Source organism: Haliotis asinina, chromosome 3 (genome assembly GCF_037392515.1).
Source record: "Haliotis asinina isolate JCU_RB_2024 chromosome 3, JCU_Hal_asi_v2, whole genome shotgun sequence".
NCBI lineage: Eukaryota > Metazoa > Mollusca > Gastropoda > Lepetellida > Haliotidae > Haliotis > Haliotis asinina.
In genome coordinates, this window is record NC_090282.1 from 84,469,277 (window position 1) to 84,481,363 (window position 12,087).

The window sequence follows — 12,087 nt, forward strand, 5'->3', positions numbered from 1 at the left end:
TGTCACTCAGCGTGTAGCCGACGAGAAGTCTAAAATTCATACCACAAGCTCCACATGTAAAGAAATACTACAACAAAGGCGTCTGTAGCGTCAGTGTTTGTCATCCTTCTGCTAAAGTTGTGAAATTATACAATATTGCAAATATCTTAATACATAAAAAGTGACACATCAATGTTGTCTCACCCCGATTAATACTTCATGGTAACATTTGCCAAGTGTGATATGTTCAGGATGTCACAGAAACTCCGTGTTTGGTTTCTGAACGTACTGTAAAGGGGGTTGGCTGCCGTGGCCGGGACCCGCCTTTGACGACTGCTTCTAATTTGATTGCGGCGCCAATTTGCACTACATGTGTGACAGAGAGAATGGAGAATCTAAATCATGTACATAAATACAGTCTCCCATGGTAGTTTGATGACCACCGATTCCATAGTATTCGATAAATAATCACTACTGAACGAGAGCCAGTGCCTGGTAAACATGGAGTTTGATGCATCACTCTGTATTGATTACACAAGACATCATTCACAAATATATCCCACAATTATCAGGACTCACTTAGTTGCTGCCAGTGGTAGATTAACGACCATTTTATGACAAAAAGTTTTTCAAGTGGCATTTAGTGCAATGTTCTTTATTTTGTTTCCGCTTCACAATTCGCGACAGGTCTGAAACGTCACATAGAATCGCAGGTTGAAAACACACCAACAAGACGAAAAGCTGGGATACAATTATCAACCACATTCACAAATACATGATTCGTTCACTACTTGCAAACATCTTATCTCACAACCTCACACCTCTCTTTGCATGAACTTTGTTCTTGAATTATTATCACTGTCTACATGTACATTACTTTACACGCTCGAATTGAGGACCACGATAACACTCGCCATTGTCTTAAGAGTATAACACCAGAGCGTTTACATCCCGTATCAACATCACAGGCACGCACGCACGCACGTACGCACGCACACACACACCTTCTTCGTGGATCCGTGGTCACTCTTGTAGTGCGCCAATACACCGAGTAATTTGTTTGAGTGGCATGTAGAAGCTAGAATGATGAACAGGAATCTTCATGGTTAGACAACTTCGTTACTGCAATGGATGCGACGTTTCAGTGTTGATGCTAACGTCGTTATCAAGTGATAACATTATGAACAATTGTAGGTTCATAAAGTAGACGATACCTTCGCCATATATAACGTCGGAGTCCCACCGGCGATCATATCTACCCTCTCAACCACCTTAATGCCCAAGATGAATACATAAATTCACAATGGAAGAAGGAACCGACAATAAGGTACCACTCTTCGATGTTCAAGTAACAAAGATTAAGCTCCACACAAGCGTCAACAGAAAACCAACCCACACGTACCAACATCTTGACTTCACATCTAACCACCTCCTACAACCTATGAGAGGAATGAGAGCAAAGGATATAAACTAAAACAGTCCAGGGGCGTAGCTACCATTATAAAAGAAAAGCACGGGATTACACATGATTGTTGGTAAATAGGTTGGGCGAACCTATCAAAATATATATATTTACAACGTATCGGGGTTACACGAAAAAATTGGCTTGCTACGCGCCTGCAGTTCAAAACCTTATGTCGAGTTAGAACGCTTTCATCATGAGTTCATGGGTTCAGTCAGTCAACAAATCTGTAATATGTAAATATCACCCTCAATCCATCATCACACCACACCTCCGAGACTCGATACAACATCCACCATATCCTCAGACTGCTAAAGACGCAAACCAACATGAATCTTGTTCCAGGATGTCAGATCAGTTCAGTTTATTCTACAAGCCACAGTCAAACCAGCTAGAATAGGAATCAAAGAAGAGCACCCAAGCGTTGTCTGCTGCATGCAATACCAATGTGGTGCCTCGGACGTAGGTGAAACGTCCCGAAATGTCACTCAGTGCGAAATCAACCTCATCAGAAGCACTCCTAAAATTTCCAACTACACCAAGGTAAACTGGTGTCACGAGACATATTCCATCACATAGATTGTTACAGGTAACATGTCACGTGGCAAATTAACAGTTCTGATAGAGGAGCTTGTATAACAATGAGTGTTATGCTTAACTCACTGCTTGTTCGCAGCCAATTTGGTAAACTAATGTAGGTGACTGGAGATGACAAGGCAATAGGAAACCCGAGTGATTTAATATAATTCACCTGAAGGAACTCTTATCTATTTACGTGCTTTTAACATTTTCAACCTTATCTGTTCTCAAACTTCAAAAAGTCTGTGTACTGACTGACGCGACATTGGGTATTTAGGAATGTATTTTGGTAATATATACAGTATATAGAGAAGACATGAATAAGTTATATTCTCTCAACCTCTCCCGCACATCGATTAATGAACATGGCAAGTCACCTGGGACATTTTTAAAGGCAAACGTATCGGTACTCTGGTGAAAAGATAACTGGAATCAGGTGACGGTGACATTTTCTTTGTTAAAACCCTTAAATGGACTAACAGTGCGAAGCAGTGAATAGATGTTTACACGTTTCCACATCTACCTTTTATTTTTATCGGGGACCGTTTGTATCTTTCAAATCATTCATAAAATGGATATAATAGATGACACACTGCATGTGTCGTTTTCACTGTAATGTCTGCCACTGCTTGTTTACATATTTGAAAACGCACTGGGATCTTTTTTTTCAAATCTCATCTTCAAATGAAGTAGACCTGTCGCTTCTTGTGACGTTTTCAAACAATGGACGATCCCTCGGTAGGCGTCCTCATCATTTCCTTGTTGATTTGCATACAAAGATGGCGACGTGCTACGTTTCCGTGTGTTGGACAAGTATGATAGTAATTTTCTGTGAGTAAAACAATGATGAAATATTATATTTCGGCATTTTAACAATGTATACACACAGGCAACCCTACCGCTGTCAGAGATGAGATTATGTTACAAATAATGTGTCATTTATCACACGTTTAACAGGTGTTTCTTCAATCTGGACCGCGGACGGTCGCCACTGGTGACCGTGCATCGGTGATAACTGTTTGTGGCATTCGTGTTTGTAATTGTGTATTACGTGTGGCGTTTTTTCGACGGCAGTCATAAGGTTTTTTAACTGAATGTTTGAAGGTGTTAAATTACTTGTATTCTCGCTAAATGTTGACTTAACGGTAATCTACCGTCGCAGTTTAGTGATGCCAGCCAATTTTGCCTGTTGACAGTGTTGTGGTATTAACGAATTTACGTGTTGGTTTTAAAGTGACCCCCGATAAAAAATTGCTATAAATCTTTACGCTTATGCTTCTCTTAGAGGTATAATGAACTATGTTTACATACGATCGTTTGAGAGATGCTATGTAATGTATTGTCAGAGTAGGGGCAATTTGTTAATTAATAAGTGAATTGTTTTGTTACCGACTAAGTAAGTGAATTGTGTTTTGCTTTTTTATTTTTATTTGATGATCGCTGTTGATGAAGGTAGCGTGATGCTATTTTAATCAAGTAGGATTATTCACCAAAGTGTTAGTGGGGCGACCATTTATCTACCTCTGTGAACAGTGCCTTGTTAAAGATAGAAATCGTAATGCTTCATCAAAACTAACATGAACTGTCGCCAGGCTTATGACAAGTCTCATCATATAAAGACAATGTTATTAATACAATAAGCTTGATAAGACACCCAAACATATCAATGTGATATCACTCTGCTCCAGTAACTATATTCCCTTATGTAAGAAAAAATTTTCAAATTGATATTTCCTGATGTCTGAATATCTGCGTAAAGGTTTGCAGATCGTTTAGCATTGTTTAATAAATGGGAAGATTCATGTGGACATTGTATCTAAATCTACTTCAGTGCATGAAGGTCTAATCTTCAGTTATTTGAGAATGGCATTATATAATTAAGAGGTCTTTATCCCCATGTATATTTACTTGAAGTGTCATAAATGACTCATATATTAGGAATACTTTTCTGTTCCTTTTATTTTAGATATTCTTTAAGTGACAACACATTCAGCTGATCATCTTCATAAGCTGGCACGGATTTTATGATAGATACCATGTCAAGTACAGATGATTCTTTTGGTTAGTGTCTTTACTTTCTCATTACTAGAGCTTTACTGAGAGATATTTGTAGTTTGCTTGTAAAACATATTATTTAGCTAAAAATATCCTTAGCTCAGTGAATTTGTGCATTATTGGGAGGGGGTTATATAGCCACTCTCTAGATCTATTATGATTTTAATATTGATCACTGGAAATTGATTGTGTGTATATTGTATTTTGTTAAAGTTATATTTAAATGCTTCAAGATGATATGTTTTATTTGTCAGCTTCATTTAGTTTGCATTTGTAAACAAAGTGATGTTTGACTGATGTTTGCTAGGCAGTTATCACAAAACAACATTCTCGCTCAGAGTTCACACCACCTTGCCAAGCTTATCATTTGTTGTAAGATGGTCTACTTGGATTCATTACAGTGCTGTCCTAGTGTCAGGGGCTTGCTCCCAGACAAGATCATGCAATCTGAAAACTAAAACAAGAAGATTGTCAGTACATGTCAGGGATGATTTCGTGAATTAAGAGAAAATCAGTTGGAAGTCACAAACAGCAGTGTTTTTGATCTTATGAACTGGTTATTTTTTCTTAAAAGTAATATTATCCCATGTGTTGAACGATCTTTTTTCTAAACAAATAAATGTCCTAAATGTTTATGGTGTGTGAGAGAACATATGTAGTGTGTGTTGATGTGACTACATGAGTGCAGTTTGATGTGTTACATGTATTAGATAACCTGGATACCTCTCGAGACACTCCAGATTGCACAATACATACAGTCAGCAAATAATACACACTCACTGACTCAGTCTGAAGAAGGATGTGTGTTGGTACTGTTTAGGGTCTCAGTGTTAACCAAGGCAGTTAGTTCAGTACTTTGAAAACAAGGGTACTTGCCACAACTGATTTCAAGAAACTTCCTACAAAAACGTTTTTGTCCATAAAAGTTCTGTGTCTGCATTTTCATGGTATACTGATTAATTTTCTGGCTTGTGCAATAAGGTGATTGAAGGTATTCATGATTGCGCAGAACAGACTTATCACATTTATGATGGCTGAAAAATACTCCATATACCTTGATCATAAGTTTGAAAATAAGTTTTATTACCAAAGGGAAAATAATTCTTTGAATTGGGTTTGCTCTAATTTGTGCTCTATTCATGTCCGCTATTGCCTTTTATAGCAAATGTTGCTTGTCACCTTTCACACCTTTCCTCTAGTGAATTGGTTGAATGATTCCTTGATACAGTACATGCTGAATGGTAAATACCTTTACCAGGTGCTTTTATGGCCAGGCTATATCACTGTTAAGTAAACTATTTGGGATTTTAAAGACTATGGGAAGCAATATGTTGCTGCAACTGTGTTATTCTCTGGACCATCAACCATTGCCCAAACACCGACAACTATGATCTTAGTCCCTAAGGAACATCATCTAGGACATGTACAGATGTGATTAAGTGATATGTGAACAGTGTACAGTATAATGCTATATGCTAGCAACTATAAGATGCATTTGCTGAGCTATCAGAGGTGTTGTTGAGGTATTCTAGTATTACATACTGTGATATTGGATATGATGTTATGCTGTGTATGACACACCTTTATTGTGTCAGGTTCTGATGCTCTGTATCCACCCGAAAAAGGTGATCACTCATAATATTTTGCTTACCTAGAACAAACTTCTGCATACAACAGGGTGAATTTACAACTTGGTTTGATACTAAGGTAATTACACCATATATATATAATGATACATTCAGCTGACATTAAAAAAAATGTTCCCAAGCAAGGGCTCATACGTCTGAAAGGGATACAACTCAGATATATTTTTGTTTTCAAAATGAAATTTATGCCCAGTCTGATAGGACTGAATTACAGTGTTGATAATGAAATGTCTTGGTCAGCAGTTGGATACTATCTATTATGAATCATGGTGCCTTATTATGTGAATATTCTCAATGGATTTTCAAGTGCCTATTATGTCAGCAAAATTGGAAATATCACATGTTGTATATGGCTTAAAAGTGAAAGAGGTTTTAGATGTTATATTATGATTATTTGGAAAGTTTTCCCATTTTGTTACACAAATATACTTAAAGTTTGTAATGAATGATAATTCATCAGAAGTGTGACATCTGGCAAATTACAAAGTGGAAGATACCTCTGATCAGAAAACAGTACAAGTCGTCTTGTATATTCAGTTATGAAAATGATATTGATATGACTACCATGTGTTTAAGGTCAAACTTGTTGGTAGATATGGTAGTATAAATAATTTCACCTTCTATATGTGTGCGCTCAGTTAGAATTGAGTCGATATGAACATGGTGACAGATGTCCAGAAGGGAGGTGCTGGTTGTTTACATTCAGAAGCAGTCTCAAGGCAGCTGAAACATTGACTCTCTTATGTAAGTGTTTTTCTGTCAATATATCATGGCCGACTTGTTGATGACGTCATTATCAATAACGTCAGTGAAATCAGTATTTGGCTGTATTCAATGTGTGCACAGCTGGTGGTGCATGGCTTTATCAGTTTATAAACTTACTGTCCCATGGAGAGCTATTGTGTCAAGTGCAGTGTGTCCATCGTGCACTTTAAGTTCAAGAATTAGAATGCTAAGAAATATTTCTTTAAACTAAAGCTTTTGGCTAAGTTGGAGAGCCTGGATGTTGGATTCCAATATAACACACATATAATAGTTTAAATTGATAGTCCCAATGAAACTCCATTTTGTTTTTGTAAGACTGCCCTGCCCTAAACATATGTGATGGAAAATGTTTTTGACATGTGTGAAATCTTGTGGGAAATTTTATTTTCTTTGAAAATACAGGATTCCCTAGTATGTAAATGTTTTCATTTGTATTGTGTCTTAAGGTTGTAAGAATCAGAACAATTCCTTTAAATTCATAAAGTTTACATTATATAATATTATAGTACTTCTCCCTTGTATTTTTTTAATCTTTCTCTCAGGAAATGCATCCTTTTAAGCTTGATTTTGTTATTTTTGAATTATTTATTACATGCAAGAAATATCAAATTCGCACCTTTATTATTTTTCTGTATAAAAGCTGGCCTCAGAGTTGAATTTCTGTTGCTGTGTACATGCAAATAATTGTCCTCGAATGGTCACAGGTAAAAGTCAACATGGCAATATATCTCAAAACAATCACTTACATCTCATGTTTAGTCATTTGTATCGTCTTAACATTTATCTCAGAAATGAAAGAGTCTTACATTTAGATAATGTATAGTCCTTTCTAAACATTTGTACATCTTTGAAGTAATGCTCTCATGTCATATCAAAAGCCTCTGAATCCATCACTCTCTCCATATTTTCTTATCACAAAAACTGATTTTGACTTACTTTTGACAGTCACCAGTGTTGCTGATTTCTCTGTGTTTCTTTTGTGTCAGTTTAGAATTGCATTGGAAAATATATTTATGAATGTCATCATTGTTTTCACACATCACTTTTTGTAGGATGATCATGTATCAGCTGAGTAAAAATCGAAAAAGTATGTAGGCATCATATTGTCAAGTATGGCAGAGCTGTTCAACCATGTCAGGATTTTGTAAACTCGATGCATTGTGTGCGTGACAATTACATTGCAAACTAAGTTGTTTTACTGTGGCATGGAGAGTTCAAAATGTTCATTTTCACTGATGCAAAGTAAGACTAAAACTATACCAGTTTCAGTACAATTGGGAAACTGAATATCAAGAAAACTTCAGTACAAATGTCAGTTGATAAATTTACAGTGAAAAATAACACTTAAAACCAGAACCCATTTATCATCAGTTATTTTTTGGATTAAGCTTAAAAAGCAATTTATGATTTGCATATAATAGAAGCACAGCCGTCTCTATAATATTGCAGCAAATAATAGAGGGAACATCAAAGTCCATTGCATCCTTGCATGTGTTTGTTTTGTTATCTCCCCTTAAAATGATGAGAGTAGAGACCCTCCATAGTGCTTGTTAGGTAATTGGACATCATCATACATGTTGTACAATCACAGGTGAAACCTCTGCTAACATATGATGTGATGAAAAAGGTATTAATATCTCATGGCAACACTATTGCTCTTAATATTGTTAATCATATACATCATACAATGATTGGAAACTTGGATATTTGGAAACTATCTGAATAAACATGCTAAAAGTCCTGTATTGATAAACTGGTTCAATCGATGTATTCAGCAGTACACTGCAGCACGCCTAGCTGGGTCAGTTTGGTGTTGACACACATAAACACATGCCACTAACAGCAACCGATCTTAACATGTTTTACAAGTGTTTCATCTTTGTTGATGTTGCTTCTGTATTTAATATTATTCATGTGGACAAATCACAATCCTAAAACATAAAAGTGCTGTTTGTTGTGTTTTGCCATGGTGACAGACCAAGGTTTTGTCATCTATTTTACATGTCTTTTGTCTCTTCAGGGAAGGTTTTTCTCGTGCCTCGTTTCCATAGTTACAATTTAATACAAAGGATTAATGATAGAGGCTACACAGATTTTGAAAAGTTTTTAAAATAATGTGGAAAATAATTTTATATTGAGGTGAAAAACATTTGTCACTCTCATCACAATATCAATAAAGCTCATCTTAACCTGTGTAGGGTGGGGTATTTTTTTTGTCAGTGTAACCTACTATTTCCCATTGAATATCTTTCATGTCGATGGGCATCCTCTGTTTGAAAAGTGCATGGCCTTGACCAACCTGTATAGACAAGTGTACATGGAAGTTGGTCAGGACTGGCTATTTTGATAAGCATGATTAGAATTGACCAGCTACTTATGTCTCATCCAATAAGGCTTCCCACACATAAGTCCAGACAGAGACCTTTTAGGAACAAGCTTAAACCTCATTGCTTCTCAGGGCTTATGTACTAAAACATCAAATACTGACTCTCATTAGGTTTTGATACAATGAACATGAAAGTGAAGTGGAGCCCAGCATGATGTTGTCAAGTAACTCACAGCAATGGCAAATTGTAGCGCTAATGGGGTTGCGCAGCATAAAGAATATGACAAGTTTTCTTATAAAGTTATATGCGAGCGAAGTGAGCAAAGGTTGGCAACATACTTTCCTTGCTTCAGTTCGAAAAATATTTTTCCTGTCAAAATATAATATCGCCACCATCAAAGGTACACTCCCATTTCCTCACTTGGTTGTGCTCACACATTTCTTACCCCATGCTTAGTAATTACTCACGTGGAATATGTTTTATTCAACATTTTAACCACCACTTGTGGTATTCAGATTGTTCTTCGCCTCCATTAACCCTGCCAGCTTCCAGTTTAATAGATTGATGGAACATGAATAAGCAGAAATTAAAAAGAAATACCATATTGCCTAATTTTGTCGTGAACCTGTTGGAGTTTATTTGTCTTATCTGTCGTCGCTATTGTTAGAATTTTTGTAACATTTATTCTACATAAAAACATTTCTGGCGTAATAGGTAAATGATGCAGGGGAGGTAAGTGTAAGTATTCCATACAGAATAATACCCGCCTGGTCCTTCATTTCGTTGACTCGGAAAGTGGTAGGGGGAATGGAGGCGAAGAACGGTCTGATCTTCCACGGCTTGCTTGACACAATTTGAGTTGAACACAAGTGGAATGATCTCACAGTATGTCTGTTCAAATGAGATGGTTACACTGCAGAAGCTTAACACTCACATGTGAAGGTTCATGCAATGTATTTTGTTCAGATGAAAAAGTCACAGCATGTTTTGTTCAGATTTGTGATAAAGCATTATTGATTATCAGGATTGATGGAGGTTTGTCCGTTAACCGCCTGTATCTGCAAATTGATTGTATCACACATTAACCCTGTTTGTGATAATAATCCATAGATTTTACTAGGGCTGGCTAAATAGATGAAATGAAATGAAATAATCAGAAATATCGTTGTTAGGAAACATTTTTAGTGATTTTTATGCACACATTTTTTTTCTGCTGCCTGATTGGCCTAGAGGCGGTCATGTGATCGTTGACAAAATAAGCATAAGACCGACCGAAACTCATGCTGACTTAAGTGCACTATGACGTTAAGCTATGATGTCATTCTGTTGTTTACCTCGGTGCTGTCCTTGGTCAATATTGCTTTTTGGGGGTCCATGAAAGCAGATATCTTGATTTGAAAATAATGTCATCAAAAATATTGATCATAAACTTTTGTGTTAGAATAAAGTTTATGTTTGCTAGCACATTTCTCAATGTTTGAGTCAAAGTTAACTTCTTATTCAGGGGTTTCTTCTTAATCTGTTCAGGATGCGTTTTTGTTAGTAACACATGCAGAAACATGTCACCACTTACTAGTGGTGTGAAGTATGTTATTTCTTTAGGACTCTTAATCGGTATTTATCGATAATCGATCGATATATAGTTAGCAATTATCAATCTGTATGATCTGTATGAATACCCAACCCAAGGTTTTGCTTGAATGTTTCAATGAATGAGGTCTGTGTCAACATGACACACTGTTTGTTACTGTATGACAAGTGACATACTGTCTGAAGCCAAGTGGGTACAGGTCACACGCTTCAAGTAAACACGACATACACATGCATGTGCGACCACAGTGACATTTGATTGACTTATTTAAAGTAGATACCAAGCTAACATACATGGGTCTGGCTTTTTGTAAATTTGTTTTATGAATTTGCTAAAATATTTAGTGAGTTTTTATTCCATTAGTCATAAATACACATGTATGCTACTATAATTAAAGTTTGTTAAAAGCAAGTTATGATATATTGCAAAAGATCAGTGTCAAAAAGATCTGAATACAGAAGTATTTGTATGTGCCTTACTATGCTCTTGTACAACACTTTTGATAAGATAAAGTATGTTTGAAGGTAGAAAATATGAAGGCCAACCCTCTGGCTTTAGCTGATGCTGCACAGTGTCCAGACTATGTGGCCATGTGCCACATATTGGTAGTGGTAGAGGCGACTGTGCTGACTGTCTTGGCTAGAATACTCATTCAAATTTCGCTTACAATCTGACAAGAAGGTGTTTATTGAATGTTATAGATGAAGAGCCCCATAGCTACCACTAAAAATGTTCAGCATGTGCACACACACACTGAAGCACGTACGCACGCACGCACGCACGCACGCACGCACGCACGCACGCACGCACGCACGCACGCACGCACGCACGCACGCACGCACGCACGCACGCACGCACATTCACACTTTATGTTCTTAGTATTACTTTAAACATGCATTTGTTCATCTTTGAAATCATTAACTGTAGTTATAGGATTGCATCACTTGCTCCTTATCACTGCTTGCAACACTTACAGATCATGAACTGGGATATAATGTGTTCAACATGTTAACATATATCATGATATATGCACATCTGAGATGCATGCATTCCCTCTGGACTTGGAGACTTCAGTGCAACATCATCCTGGAATATGTGTTCTTTCTATTTCATCATCATATCTGCAGTTGCCATAGAGGACTGTTATTGCTGCGTTAGGTTATGATAATACATGATGTCGGGTCACTGGTTTAGATAAATATTGGGGGAACTTACACTGTTTGTCTTAATATTATTGTAAATAAATGGTATTTGTTTGAGATTTTAGGTCTGTGTCTGTCTTGGATACACACATTTGCTGTCAATATGAGCAGTTTGAATCTGTCACCAATCAAGCTGTTACTTTAAGGGATAGATGTAGCTTAACATTTCAGGTGCTTTCAAGGAAATATATGTTTATGGTGGAGATTTGTGCGGCATATGGAAAACTAGTGATGTATGTCCTGTAAATATTTGGAGAGGGTTCAGACTCAGTGTTGTCAGTAGCAGTAATTTTTATATTTTATAACTGCAGGTATATTTCTGACCAGTTAAATTGGGATTTGGTTTGAAATAAACGTATCAGTCTTGTGATTTGTTGTTACTTGTTGTCTTGGAAGACCAGATGTAGAATATGTATACTTGATCGCTTAATGTTCCTGGGTATGGAGGATGACTGGTCTAACTTGACTGCCCAACAACCAC

The 12,087-nt window shown here is 36.8% G+C and overlaps 1 protein-coding gene across 2 annotated transcripts in view; it reads left to right on the forward strand.

The window, feature by feature from the left end:
• The first annotated feature begins 2,791 nt into the window (after window positions 1-2,791).
• Window positions 2,792-12,087, forward strand: part of LOC137278637 (phospholipid-transporting ATPase ID-like) — an 81,623-nt gene continuing 72,327 nt past the window's right edge. For both annotated transcript variants that reach the window (XM_067811120.1, XM_067811123.1), the window contains exon 1: window positions 2,792-2,851. The gene's annotated coding sequence lies outside the window, so the exon portion shown is untranslated. The remainder of the gene's footprint in view (window positions 2,852-12,087) is intronic.